This window comes from Vidua macroura, chromosome 1, assembly GCF_024509145.1.
Source record: "Vidua macroura isolate BioBank_ID:100142 chromosome 1, ASM2450914v1, whole genome shotgun sequence".
In the NCBI taxonomy this organism is placed as follows: domain Eukaryota; kingdom Metazoa; phylum Chordata; class Aves; order Passeriformes; family Viduidae; genus Vidua; species Vidua macroura.
Genome location: NC_071571.1, coordinates 42,523,541 through 42,539,121, shown reverse-complemented (window position 1 = coordinate 42,539,121; position 15,581 = coordinate 42,523,541). Strand labels below are relative to the sequence as shown.

The window sequence follows — 15,581 nt, the reverse complement described above, 5'->3', positions numbered from 1 at the left end:
ATCATATTAAAAAACAGCAGGAGATCAGACATCACAGATAGCAGGGATTACAGATATGATTTTATATTAAGAGTTTATCCAATTTCTTTGAAATGGAGAATTACTATGTGGACAACTGTTATAGAAAGAATATTAAAAATTAAGGTATGTGTACCAGAAGGAAAGCCAGGAGTGGAACTCAATGTGCTCTTCTTGTCTGGCAATGTACTTTGTGTTCTGGGGTGTTTGCATCACCAGGCACAAATAGTGGAATGTTCCCATGCTGTCTAACCAAATTCAAAGAATCACAGGGTATTCTGAGTTGGAAGGCACACATGAGAATCGTTGAATCCAACTCCTAAGTGCATGAACCACACAGGGATAGGACCCACAACCTTGGTGTTATTAGCATCATGCTCTGACCAGCTGAGCTGATCTCAAATTGACTTGGGCCACAACAGTGCAATTGATTCAGATGAGCAAGGATGCAAAGCAGGGTTTTGTTTTGATTTAAACACACTTTTTTGTTCTAAATTGGTTTGAGGTGTTGCATCAAGTTTTGTCTTGAGAGGAAAGCATTTCTTGCTGGGACTGCCATATGCTGAGGCCTGCATGTGAGCAAGTGTCAGAATCTTGAGCTGGAATCTGTGTAAGGAGTAATCCTTCTATAGGAGTTGTCAGCATTGAAATTATGGCCATAACACGCATTTTGATCAAGGGCTGAGACTTAAATACTGGCATGAGTCACCTAAAAGATTAAATAAAAATATTTTGGAAACATTCTTTGTGAATGGGGCTGACCTAACTTAATAACACAAGTTACAACCTTTGTTGATTGCTGCCCATTTCAACGTCTTTGGGGCAAGATACTTATGCCAGAACTTGTTGAGTTCATATTGCTCAGTAGAAGGAAAGAAAAACACTGCACCTTAACCTAATGTTTGAAGCACCAAAATGTATGATTCTGGTACTCCTGCCCACTGCAGTGACTTGATTTTCTTGGTCACTTCTGTGCACCAAGGAAGAGTATTCAGCAGGGCTGACGCTCTCAACTGTTTTGATTGATGGACTCAAAACTTCAGGAATGAAAAGAATTATTAACTTCAAGTTAATTTCTCTGCCAGAGTTCCTAAGATCATACCGTGAAAGACCTTGCAAAAGGGCATCTTGCCAGTCTGCCTGGAAAAGCTTAAGCCTTCTTCCTTGTCCTCATCCTTTAATAGGACTAGACTTTTAGCAGAGCAGTACAAAACAATGCTAAGGCAGATCAGTTCTTATATTCCACTTTATCCAAGGTATAAAATTCTCCATAGAATTTCTCAATACTGTAATTTTAAAAGTTTAACAAGATACCTGGCTAAAAGTTTCTGTTTTTTTACTCTGCCCTAGGTGGTTCTGTGCTCTGTCCTCAGGGATGCTGGGGAGGCAGAAGAGCATACTTTAAAAGGTAGTTTAACGGAACACATAAAAAGACACTTATCCTCTGCTTGCAGTTAAAATAGTAGTATTTACTCTTTTTTTTTTTGATCTTGTGTTCTCATGAACATCCTCCAGAGTATGTAGGAGGTTCATTCAGATTCCTTAATGCTTTAAAACTGTTTTCTTCAGTAGTTCTAGAAAATATAAAGAACTGTTGAACTTCAAGATTTTGCTTAATGTGGTGACAGTAGAACATCATTATAGTAAATAAAATTTTCCTCTCAGACATTTGCACAGATGTTCTTCTGTGAATTAATAAAATACTGGCCCAGACTTCTCATAACTTGTCTTGCAAATCATTGTTAAATTTGAGGAGGGAAATGCTATTTTAAGAAGAGAAATTGTGTTTAAAGTAATGTTTGATTAAAATATATTGACTGGTTTGTACTTTCTCCCTTTAAGAATTGTTGATAATGTTTGAACAAGAGCAAACTTTTACTGATGTTCACCAGTCTAGGCCAAAGATAGCTACTTGTCCAAACCAGACTGCCAAGAAGAACAGTGGCAAATGTAATTTCTTCCTCCCTTTGTTCAGTAAAGCTGTATTTCCTTCCTGCCATCCCAAACCTCTCCTTCAACCGTTTTTGGTACCTCACAGAAGAGCATCACTGCAAAAGCAGCCTGTTACATTTCAAGTTTGTTGGGAAGGGAGGTTGTTCATCTTGAAGAGTAATGCTGATAAATGTCATTAAATAAGACCACACTGTAGTTCAACTTGTGCAACCTGTGTCTGCCTCCTAAAGGGAGGAGGTATAGGACCTGCTTCAGTGACCCCATTCCAGCATCAGTCACTGGATGAACTGGGTCAGTCTCTTACAGTGTGGAGTTGCAGCACTTTTAGAAGCTTCAGTCTCTTATCTTTCCTCCACACCCACAAACTGTCAACCCTTTGCTATGAAGCCAGAAAAGTAAGCTGTGTGTTTGTATTGGTGTGGCTGTGAAGAAAGCTCATCAAATGGGAACACAGTGTAACTGACAGGGAAGTACTTTGAATGTCTGGAGCAGCAATTCTCAGAACTGCTGACTGCCCCATTTATCTCTGCAAGATATACTCACGGAGATGTAGTGGTGGTGGTTGAAGTATCAATATTGCTTATTGCTTTACTTCTCATGCAAGAGAAATGTGGGATATAGATTTGTAAAGAAGCTATAACAGCTCACTTTCATGGTTCAGGTTGGAAATGCTCAATAGATGATGCTGGATTTTCTTTCTACTGTAATGAACTGAAGTTAGCATACTTGGATCCTGCAGAGAAGGGCACACTGCAGAGATCACACCTATTAATATCTTAATTTTTTCTCTGATTTGTTGTGCATGTGACTTACTCTTTTAACAAACCTTTGGGGAGAAGTATTTTCTGCATACTTTCCCTTCAGCCAGGCCTAAATCTTCTAGACTGAACTTCTTGTGACAAAGCCATGGCAAAATAGCTTCAATGTCACCTCATACTCAATTCAGTTCTTGAGAGCAGAACAACATTTTTTTCTCAATACGCTGGAATTGCCTTTATTTAAATGCATACCTGTGCCATGGGAATATTTTATATGCAGCACTGGATAAATACAGTAAAGCTTTTGACAGCTATAGAACAAGCCCGCTTGTTTCTGAAAGAAGCAGAGAAAATGGGACCATTCATGTGCTGAATAGCTCAAGTTATTTCTTTTACTTATATGCCACTCCTTAACCTCAGATACCGCTGTTGCCTTGCTGTTGCACTGACAGCGCTGCTGAAGTCAAGTGACAATTCTTGTCCTAGAAAATGACAGCTACACCTGTGAACCAGTGCCGCAAGGAACGTCTGCGGGTGACACGAGGAGGGGACCCAATACCTGCGCTGCTGCGTGTCGTTGTGCCTCTCTTACATAATTGGCAGTGCAGGGCTGCCTGCAGCAGAGAGCCCGGGGACAGCTCTGTCCCTCGCTCGCCGTGCTGTGACTCCGCATCATGTGATGCGGGCAGACAGGAGCTACCTTCCATGCCTTGCACTTAATCAGTCTTTAGCTCGGAGAGGTCATTCAGAGGATGTCATAAATCGCGTCTGCAACTGCTGCAGTCTTGTGACTGCTGGGAACTTAGCTCCAGGGGAAATAATGTTCCTAGTTTTGCTAGTTTTTTATGGTAATTCTGCAGTCTTTAAAGTTGATACCTCTAAAACCTTAAGATTTTACTCATTTGCTAGCAGCAGTCTACCCTTCTTTTTTTGTTTCTTAGTCGCCCTGTGGAGACAAAACCTTGAAAATATCCCTTTTCTAATCATAGGGAATGGATTTCATTTGCTGGATTTTGAAATAATACTGCTTGAAATCTAGGTCTTAAAAAATAAATACCAGAGTACATCTCACTGAGATTGAGTGATCTGTGTAGGAATCTCATGGTATTTCTTTCCCTAAATTTCTCACTGTTTTGCAGGAACTAATACAGATTATTTGCAGATCAGGACTTTCTCCCTTTTTTTTTTCTCTAAAGAAGTATAAAAGAATAAGAGCTACTCCTTCTGGCTCAGAAACTGCCCTAAGGGCATATCAATTTGAAACTACTGCCTGAAATGTCATTTGTAATTTATTTTTTTTCTTCAGATTAAAATCTCGCTTTAAAACCTGCTGCCCTTTGATTACTTAAATAGTCCTATGCTTCTGAGCTGAAGACTCAGCCCTTCAATGCACAAAAGAAGTCAGTCTAGCTTTTGTAGGGGATTCCAGTGATAAAACAAGCCAAACTCTTCAGAAATAAGCTGGGTGAAAACACTGCTAGTGTGATAGAGTACTCTCACTTCTAAACTGGAGATTCTTATCACTGCTTACACAGGGGAGAGATTACCAGTTTCTAGTATTTTTAACAAAATCCAGTAATTCTGGAACAGGATGTAAAACATGTACTGACATAGGTACAAAATACTGGACTTGCCTATTCTGTCCTCCCTGGGGGAACCTCTTTGCTCCCCAAAGTTTGTGTAACTTTGTCTCATGTGGCTACAGATTTGCTCAGCTTCAGAAATAACCCCAAGTTCTAACACACAGCTGAAACATGAGAAACTTCACTGGTGTTTAGTGCTGAATTATATTAACACTCATTAAACCTTTTTAAAACTTCCTAATAAAAACCTCAACTTCCATTTTAACCCTACACTAACAGCTATCTGTAATTTGAAGCCTTATCAGATTTTCATCATTTTGGCCATGTTCCTCATGCCCTTCTTCCTTGTGTGAAGCTTAATTAGGTACTATTCATGTGTATTATTAGGTATTTGATAGTCCCTGTGTAGCTAAGCAAGAATGTAGTATTCTCTGTTAATTTTTAGCCCATAAATAATGTTTATTTGTTTGGAACAAAGATGTGGAGGAAGGAATAGTTTGGTTAACACTTACCTTTTTCTTCTCTCAGTTCCAAGGAAGTCTGTTTTAATCTATGGCTTTATTAGCTGAAATTATGTCATAATGGTGTTCAATAGTTTTGGTAGCCTCTTAATTGAAAAAAACGACAAGAAAAATAAAACTTTAATATTGCTGTAGAAATATACTGCCAGATTATGGGCATGTAACTTGGAACAAATACTGGAGAAGTGTCTTTGACGACATTTGGTTTTTTAAATGCATCTTCCATATTAACCTTTTTGTGTTATTGTTGATGAATGATCATGATTGCTGAGTACTGTTGGAATTGTGCTTATTTTTTATTTCACTTAGTCAATTTAAAATTCAAAGGAAGGTTTATTGTGATTTTTTTTGTTGTTGTTGTTTTTTGTTTGTTTTTTTGAGTTTTTTTTTCATCCTCTTGCAATTCAATACCCACATACTCAGGATCTCACTGGGATAGCAATAACCCGTAGGTACCAGTTAGCACCAGAAATACTGTATCTCTATGCTTGCTGCAATAAATTATAATACTGGATAATGGGCTAGTGTAGAGTAGAAAAACTGAGATAACTTTGAAAACTCTGACTCAATATCTGATGTTATCAGAACCTTTGCATTCAGACATGTTTTGCATTCCAGCTATATCACGAGGATAATTGCATTTAAAATAGGAATAGCTTGTAAAAAGCAGTCTGTCTGCTGCAAACAGAAAAGACAGACAAGTTAAAATTATGCAGTGATTTATATCCTTGTCCCGTGTATGCATGTTAACACCAGACATTGTGTTAATCTGGAGAAGGCTGATCTGGAGCCTGCTGGGAAAAGTGCCTTCTAGGCCTAGCACCTGCACTGGGGTTAATAAGCCAGACTTCATACACACTGGGTTTTGGCACCAGTGTTTTCATTGTGTGTTGCTTGGTAATGCATCCTATCTTCCCTAAGAATAGTGTCTTAGTCACACACACCTGCTTTTTCTTCCCCCCCTCCTGTTTTACCTTAGGCTCATAGTTTCATCTTTCATGCCATCTCCCTGTGCACTCATTTTGCATCAGATCAAACCAAACTCCTTTGCTTGCAATGAGTCAGTTACTTGGCCAATGTTAAAAGACTGGAAAAAAGATTTGGCAAAACTCATTGTGCTTAGGGCACCTGTAGGAAGCCTGGAATAGGAACTTGAAAAAGGACAAAGTGAACAAAACATGAAATCAAATCCTTCATCCAACTTCAAAACAAGTCACCATTAAAGTAACCCATATTGCCCAGACTAATAGGATAGATAACTTCATCTCAGCTGCTTCTCTTCATTCCCTCTCTCTGCCTCTGTTATTCACGGACACTTACTGCCCTACCCTTTCCTTCTCTGAAGCTTTCTAATGCGCTTGTTTTATCTGCCTTCTGTCATGTGAGAGTTCTCACACATTTCATTAGGTCAGCGTGTCCCCATCACACTCCTTGTTCATTGCAGATCATGAAGAAGGAAACATCTTATTTGAAAATCTTTGCAATGCAATTTCTCTAGCTCTGGCTATGCTTTCAGTGATGGTGAATGGTTGAAGACTCGCCTGTTGGAAGACTCTTCTCTGCAATCTTTTAGGTCTTCTGTTGTGTTGGGCATAAAATAAATTTAGTCACTTAAAAAAGCTGACAAAGCAAAAGGGATTTCCTAACTCAGTGGGGACCTTTTTGAACAGCCACATCAACCTTGTGCACTTGTGAGATCTTTTCCAACTTAGATCTTTCCTTCAGCTTGGTCAGACAGTCATCTTCTGTTGTTTCCTCTGCCACATCCATGCTCTGCCTTACCTGCCAAGTTTTTAAGAACATTGTTGGTGATAGTATCCAGTCTTGATTTGGAAAAGTTGCTCATTTTAACAGACTTACAGCATCTGAGTGAAGTCTTCCTTTTGACTGTAAAGTTAAGGGAAAAGACCTGTTTCTGCACTGTATTTGGAAGGAATTCTTCACCCTTCCCCTGACCACAGTGGTAGTTTTTCTTCATGAAATCATTAACTCAGATACCCAAGTGATTTACTACCAAAAGAAGTTTTTATAGATAAATATTCTTGTGGTTATAGGCCTTGGTGGAGTTGGGGTTTTTTTGTTGTTTTGGTTAGTTGGTTGAGTGGTTGGGTGGTTTTTTTTTTTGTTTTTTTTTTTTTGGTGCATTTGGGTTTATGTTTGTTTGGTTTTGGTGTTTTTTACCTTTGGTAAAGAAGTTATCTGCCATGCAAGGCAAGCTGGAATTCAGGTCTCTCATTTTTCTTGAGTGTACCCTGCATGGTAACCCTGCCCGTTGCTTAAGTGGAAACTGTATGGTTCACCCACCTTTGAACTGGATTTCTGGACTGCAGTTCCAAGTTTTCAATAGACCTAAGCTGATTTTTCATCTATCATAGCAGTTTCTTAATGTTGGTATGGATTGGTGGGTATGCATAAGCAGCACTTAAATATTTTGCTTTGTTTTACTCCTGAACAAACAAAAGTGATAAAGGATCTGCATGTGTGGATCCCACGCTTCTATTCTTTCTTGCCTGCTTCTGTAAGTTTCCTTCATCCCAGCTTTATCTCCAGTTCCCTGTAAGAAATGATCCTCTCTAAATACAGCAGACTCTGGCAGCAATACAATCTTGTTGCTTCTGGGCATTTAATCAACCATTCCTCCTTTTGTAGCATACTTGTGGTGCAAGATCCTTTTTGATGGTAAACTCAGCCTTGAGAAGTGTAAATCATTCTTCCCTGATGGAGCCAAGGAGGATGTATTCCCCAAGTGATCCTTTCTTAACGCTGTTTCCTAAGGTATCTTGTTTTGCTGCAGTTCTGTTTCTTGTGGGTTTGCCCCTTTACATGCTGCTTTTAACTCCTGACATTCAAGATTAACACACGATAACCTGAGAGGTCATGTAATACTGATGAAAAACCAAGAAAACAGCCTGAAGGCAGCTTCCTTATTCCTTGTGCTGCTATGAGCAGCTTTGTTTCAGGCAACATGTTCTAGGGTATACCATTCACGGTGAGATTTCACATGGGGAACAAGTTTGCTATGGCTGCATTCAAGACTTTTTCACCCAATCACCTTCTGAGAAGACAATATTTAGAACTACTGTCTCCCAGAAGCAATGTTTCTGACAGGAGTGGGGTAAGCCTCGGGACAAAATAGAAGTTTTGAAGAGTCTTGAAGGGACACTCTTCAAGAACAAGGTACCCTCTTGAGTCATTCAAAAAACAAATACATGTCAGTTCACTTGAAGTGGGGACTTGGTACAAGATGAGTAAGGCTGGCAAAAGTCTTTTACACCACATTCTGGAGGACAAGACTGTTTATTTGTGGTTCATTTATGAACAGGTGCAGCTCTTTGGTGCATACCTAGACTAAAATTTGACAATTTAAAGACATGGTACTTACAAATATGGTGAATGGAACTTGCCTTTAGTTGTCAGTGCAACAGGAGAAAGTTATTTAGCTATTTTAAGATTATTTAATGTCCAAAGGCATCTTAAACTGCAAGCAGACTGATTAAACAGATGTTGGAAAGACTTAAGCAGAAGTTTTAGAGTAAACCAGATAACTGTATTGAGAGCAAATCTTGAATTACTATGGAAAGGCATAGTCACTAGCAATAAATCTCAAGATGGGAGGAAAAGACATTTCATGGCCAGTTGGGCTAATAGAATTTGTCTATTATGAATACCTATTTCACCCCAACTGACTTTCTGTCAGCAGTATAAATATGGACTGAGAAAGCTGGTACACTAATAACAATAGCACAGGAATGGCTGTGGATGTGGATGCTTGGAAGTGAGGACATTTATTTCTCTGACTACAGGCCTTTTTTGCAAAGTGTAGCTTTTCACTGGGAGCCTTGAGGTGCAAACTTGACTTTGTCTGCAAGCAAGATACCTTAATTGGACATTGTATCAAACCTGTGTTATTTACACTTGAGATTTAATTTCTGGGTTTTTTTCAGAACCATAACTTGTATTAGCACCCTGTATCGTATAGCTCCAGCTAGGATTCCCTTGTGGTCACTGAAGCTAAATCTCTTCTGCTTTATATATTAATTAGCTATCTGGATACAATTCTGTTTAGTTAAACTATGACTACACAACACAGACTTTTTTTACTCCTGCTCACTTAAATGTATTTCTATCACTACTGTTTCAGTTTTTCTTTATGTCACCAGAAGTAATTTTTTCTACCATAGTCCCTTTAGTTATCTGTCTGAACAGGAAGCATCTAGCTATTTCTCAGAATTTACTAAACTCAGAATGTCCCACAAAAATTTAAATCCAGTTCTTCAAATGTGGGTTAGCTAAGAAACAATGAAACTTCTGCAGCCATCTCCTTCCATCTCAGCCTGGTGTTGCTACACAAGTATTGCCACTTAGGCCTAATTCTACAAATATTTTTCTTGTGTGACTTTCCCTTTGTTTTGCAAGCTCCCTGCCCTTTACTTTTGCGTTTTAAGAAGAGGGAGCACCAAAGACTGTAGACAATGTGTGTGCAGGAAGTCTTTCATGATGGGTATCTGTTTGCACATAGCTGTCTCAGTCCTGGACCAACACTGAGCAACGTGAGAGGGATGGGGAAGACAAGGATAACGCTTGGACTTTCAGTAGGAAATTGACTTTGAGTAGGAAATTGTAATGGGCTGCCGTGTTGCAAGGGCTGAAGAGTGAGATGCCGAAAAACATCCACGCCTCCCAGCCCAGCAATTCATCAAGCAGTATTTGTCAGTATTTGATGAAGTGTTACATTTGTTGTAGCTTGTTAGCTTGCTTTGGGGAGGTTTAGTTTTTGTATATTGTGGCTGGGAAGGTATTTGTGGCTTGCTTAAGTTCTAGATAATACCACGTGAGTCATGCAGTGGTGTTTGGGGTGATTGTATGCTCAAAAAGTTACCACCTGTGCTTGTTTGATTAGCACAAGGATATTGGGTTTTTTCAGCAGCATATAAGGGAATTTGGATTTAAGTTATTCACATGCTCAACTTTGTGGTGTTGTGAATCCTGAAAACTGCTTAGCTGTGGTACAAGTTAAAATATTGGATGTTAAATATCTTCCCTTTTACATCTGATCCAGAGGAGGTGGCTTATACTAGAGCAAAAATAAATGTTTCTAGTTAGGAACCCACTGCTTCTTCACTACCCTGCTGAGGATAGTGAAGTTCCACTTCTGGCTGTGAAGGCACAATCTTCATAGGTGAGTTTAGCTAATGGCTTCAGCTCTGCCTTGCTCAGTCTGCTGACTGACCCTGTAGCTGTGAATGCTAAGTGGCAAAATAAGCATCTGCTGTGACAAGTGAATGATGTTCCTCCTCCTGTTGGGATCTCTGAGCACTTAAGAATTCTCTCTCCTTCAGAGTGTCTTTCTGCCTCAACTTTTGAGCAGTAGTGGATGGCTGACCTGGTCATCCAAGAATGATCCCTGGAGAATCAAGAGTATTGTTCCTGTGTCAGCCAGAATACTGAAAACCAGCTGTAATGTCAAAGAAACTGCTGGCTCTCTTAGTGCTTAGGATGGACTGGGAAAGACAGGTTTTGCTTGCAGTCAGTACCAGTCTGCAAAGACAATCACTGAGCTACATGAGAGAACCACTTCCTGTGCATGATGGTTTTCCTTCCATTCTAGTGTCTGCTTCTGCCAAGGACATTAACCCCATATAAAAAGGCTGTCCGTATTATTTGTATCAGATAGTTAAAAATACTTCTCTCTTCCTCCTTCCTCCAGTGCCCGCTTTGCAGCAGAAAATTAAATGAGATGATGGAGGGCAAAAGGAGTGATAGAAAATACAGCTCCAGAGAGAACACATTTTAGGGAAAATGAGTGTGAAGAAGAGGAAAGCACAGTAAGAAACAGCCAGAAAGAAATGGAGAGGGAGAAAAACAGATGTGACAGAAGCCATAAAGATTTAGTAAATGAAGTCAGTAACATTTAATAAGTGTGTAATCACATACACACATACTTCCTGCCGAATAGTAAGGTACCTCTGGAAATGTGTAGGTCCTCCTTGACTCCTTGTGATATTAGCAAAGGTGATAGCAGTAAAAATGTAGAGTATATTCTGCAATATGGATGAATTCACACTCTACGTGTGAACAAATATATTGGTTTCTAGATTTCTAGAGCTCTACATACTTGTCATGGTTTGACACTGGCGCAATGCCAGCGCCCCCATGAAAACGCACCTTCCCTAAATAAATGCTGTGAGATGTTATCAGGAACAGAGCAGAGCAGGCCCAAACTTAATAACAAAAGAAAAAAAACTTTATTAAACTACTACTACTACAGAAAACACATAAACTAAATCCAGGATGAAGACCTTTTAAAACACCCCTCCTCCTCCCAATTTCCAAAAACACCCACCATGAAACATCACCCGGGATTCCTGATCAAATTACCACCCTTCAGATAATCAATACTCAAGCTATCAAGGGAGAGAGAAGTCTCTCTTGTACCACAGACCCCCCAGGAAACACAGTTGCCACACCCTGTGTTTCCCTGTCACACATGGCAACCGCCTGGAGAAAATCTGCCAGTGTGACACTCTCCTTTCCACGTCACAGTGCTCTCACCACCGTGCATGGACAGACTGCTCATAGGGCTTCTTTAAGGATGCTTTGCCACGGACCCAAAGATACAACAGTTCAGCTTCTCATCTTGGGACTACAGTCCCCACCATTTTCCCCTGGGGCCGAGGGTCCAAGAACAGAACTCATCTTCTTTCCCGAAGACAGAGGGCATCACCATTCCCTCCTCAGCTTTCTTCTGTTCTTGCCATTCCTGTGTGGTTAGAAGCTGAAGCAGGTCTCCTTGGGTCACCACTGCATCCCCCTAAAATGCAGTCTCTATTGCAGGAGAATTTGGTTCAGTCTATGGCTAACAAGAAAAGTCCAGCCAAAAGCTACTTCATCATCTCCTCCCACCTAAATATTTCTTCTTCTAACATCTCAGGTCCCGGACTGTCTCTCTTCCACTACAAATCAAGGAGGAGTAATATTTTACAAAGCCCTCATTTCCTGGAAAGGGTTAAACGTTCAGACTCCCCGGACGGCTGATATCTCGGTCCAGCGTTCCGTCTCCCACGCTGGACATCATCCCCCCCCTTCTCCTTCTCCTCTGCCGGCAAATTTCCAGGTGCCGCCAGGCTCTCTGTCTCTTTCCCTCTTGGGGGGGGGGGGGACAAAGGCATCTCCGCTTCTCTCCACCCTTCCGTCCACAGGAGCTGGCTCGGTTCCAGACCCTCAGCCCCTCGGCCTACCTGGACAAGGCCGCGTGGCTTCCCCTCCCCCACTCAGCCTAAGGCTGGGCGGGGGAGAGTCTGCACTCTCTGATGACTGGAACCAAAGAGACAGTTCTCCTGGGAGCTCTTGCTTTTAACCCCCTGTGTTCTCAGAGGTGTATCCGTACTTTCAGTGGTCACTCCAGGTGCCAATATCCAAACCTGACCACTGATTGGTTTGACCCAACTTCCTGGAAAAAATTCACTTCCATGTCAAACCATGACAATACTCCATTTAAAAACATGCAGAGACAGTCTCTAGTACTTTATTAAGACAGTTTTTAGTCATCAGCTTCAAAATTAAATGACAAATACAATGTATTTGTTAATGTAACAAATACATGGTAATATGTACTATTTAATAAAGTTTTGTCAATGTTTTTTAATGGCTGTTGTTTTACCAATGTTAGAGTGAATACTGTCCAAAAGGTATGTTTCAATTAAGTTTCAGTTGTGTTCCCAAAAGGGTTGACCTTTGTGGTGTCCTTCACTAGTAATCTAGTTGGGATGGCAGCTTCCATGGATATTTAAGGTTTTAAATTTTAGAAAAAATACAGACATTTTTTAAAAGCTGTCATACTGAATTGGGTCAAGGCGTTTCTAACCTGGTGTTCTGTTTCCAGAGAATGACCAGAGAGAAGTAAAATAATGCAGCTATAAAGTGATAGCTCCCAAAATATATTGACATCTCCATGATTTGTGACTTCAAGTTTCTTGAGCCTAGGGCTATATCTGCCTGTGTTTTAAAAGGAAAAACAAAAAGCGTCAGCACAGATTTTAATTACCTTATCCAGAAGGTATGCTGTGTGTATACTTTTGCAGTCCTCAGTTTAAAGACACTTTAATAACAGATATTGCCTATAACCCTAATCATGGTTGAGTTAGTGGCTTTTGTAATTATTTAGATGTATTTTCAAAAGTTCTAAGAAAAGTTTTTAATTGGTAAAGTATGTGCAAAAATTGCCAGAATGTCTGTTTTTAAATCCTCTACTACTGACTTTGCTATAAATGCAGAAATGCTGTAGAATTTATTTTCCAGTAAAGATAAAAGCAGAAGTTTAGGAGGAAAAATTACTGACAACCCAAAGTTAAAACCGTAGTAACCAGGGATAGAGGAGAAGAGGAAGAAGTATCTTAACAGACTCAGAAGCTAAATACTGTGCTCTTTTGCAAGATTTCATCTTTGACACCAGTCTTTGGCTAGTGAGTACTTGCTCAAGTTGCTGGGAAGGTGGAGGAGTGTTTACCTCCTATTAGGGACAGTGCACTTGGATGTGGGGGTGTGGTGTTTGTGTATGTACCCATATGTGGGCGAAATGGAAAAATGTGGCTTATTTCCTCTTCCCACCTCCAGTTAGGTAATACACTGATATAAATGTTTTGATCATAACATTGATGAAGTTTTAAGCTGCTTTACTCCTTTTGTTTTGTGTGTTTTGTTGCCGATTTGGGTTTTTTTAAGGGAAAATTTTTAAAATAAAATGTATCTGCTGAATCACTCTGCTGCAGGAAAAGATCAAGACAGAAAACCTCTTCAGGCTGCAGTGGTTCTGTGCAAAATGATATACAGATTTTTCTGTAACAGATATGTTTAAAAGTCATTGTTAAATGGCCCTTAAACTGACTTCCATCTGATACAGGCCAGTGTTGGTGTAGGAGAGTGCTGTATAAAACAAGTACAAAACAAATTCTGACCAGATCCAGGTCTAACTGGATTATTCACTCCTTTTTCTTTGTCTGAGATTGATGATCCGAATCACCTAAAATGGTCAAAAGGTAGTCAGATCCAAGGTGTAATAAGTTTGTGAAGGATTGGTTTTGATGTCATCACTCTACGTGCGTAATTAGTTATAAGCTTAATTATATGTGTTTGGAGTATGTTAACGTCCAAGTTACACATGGGCATTTGCAGCAGTTGTTTTTTTTTTTTTTTGCACTCATACCTTCACTATTTATGCACAAGGGCATTAGGTAGGATTCATGAGGTTTGCACAAGTAGGGAATGCTGATTCCTCAATATTCCAGAGGAAGAGGAGCATTGGGACCTGTTAACATAACTTCTTCTGCAGGGATGGCAGAACTGCACTGTGTTTCTAAGGTCTGGTCTGTGCCAGCCATCATTCACACCAGCTCCCTGTGGCATGACCGGGCAAAGCCGTGTGTCCCTGGTGCCTCATCCCAGTTGGGAAGCCAGGGAGGGCAGCAAGCTGTTTGCCAGGGACTTGTGCAGTAGGGCCAGTACTGGCAAGAGGGAGAGTACAGGAATACTGGAAGGAAAATAAAAGGAGTGTCAGACACTTACGCCAGGGCTGGTGGGAAGTACAAATGTTTGAACTGGCATCATGCCCTAATGTTAGCCAAAAGGTGCAGAACGTTGTTAAATTGCTCAGTGGGAGTTCAGACCCAAGCATTGTGCAGTCTAGGGAGTGCAGGATAAGCCAGACAAGTACAATAGAGAAGGATAGAAAAGCTGTTCACAGGAATGCTTTCTTTTATAAACTGTGTTTTTATCGGACAGCTTTTCAATTTCTCTTATCAAAGCTTGACTAAATGCTTCCCTCTTGAGAGTGCTTGAGGGAGTGAGACTGGGATTTAATTCACTTGAGGCATCTTAGTCCCATTTTGGTTTGGGTAGCAGCTGCTGATCTGATAAAGGGACTCTGTGGAAAAAGTTACTTTTATTAATGATGGTCTGTATGTATAATACATGCTTAAATTATTAATGGTGCTGCTTCCTACAACCTAACTGTGAGAAGAAAACTGCTCACAGGAGTTCTTGTAAAGTTTTGCAAAGAGGTGGTCTAGGAGGATGAATTCTGACAGCATCAGACAAAGATTGATATCTCTCTAGCTAGACAATGTCCAGAGAGCATTTGCCTCCTGGTCACATATTAGAATACCTTTGTATTAAAAAGACCCCAAACAACCAAATACCAAAATCCAACCTCAAGGAAGTACTTATCCTTAGCACCCTCTTCTGGGCAAGCTGACAGGTAGGAGTTCTTAAAATATTTTCTGTTGTTTTAAATTACCTTGTCTCCCTAGTATCTCTAATGTTTTGAGAAGCTTGCAGTTTCTGGTTGAACAACAAGAGTTTACTGTGCATAAAATACATTTTAAATTTTTTCTTGTTGTGGTGGATGTATATTGTTTATTATTTTGTTCTGAATATTTTTCTTTATAATAGTTCGCTTCATGCTAGACATTTTTCACATCTCCATGAAGGTGCTAAACACGTGGTATTTTACAGGATTTTTTGCATAACCAATGAATGTAGTGGAGACTGAAATAAGCACTGCTTTAGAAACCCAGGCACCTGCAAAACAGCTGTCATTTAATGGACACAATGTAGACCTAGTTTCCTTTTACTTTCTTGCTGCCATGGCAGCTTTCCAGTTGTCTGCCATTCTCTGTGTTTGGAATGCCAGTGGTGATGGAGCCACAGGAGACAACAGCATAGAGCTGCTGGTTTCTCAGTCATAGCTGCAA

The 15,581-nt window shown here is 40.1% G+C and overlaps 1 protein-coding gene across 1 annotated transcript in view; it reads left to right on the top strand.

Moving 5' to 3' along the window:
* Positions 1–15,581, top strand: part of ZNRF2 (zinc and ring finger 2) — a 54,909-nt gene that overhangs the window by 35,911 nt on the left and 3,417 nt on the right. The window lies entirely within an intron of this gene.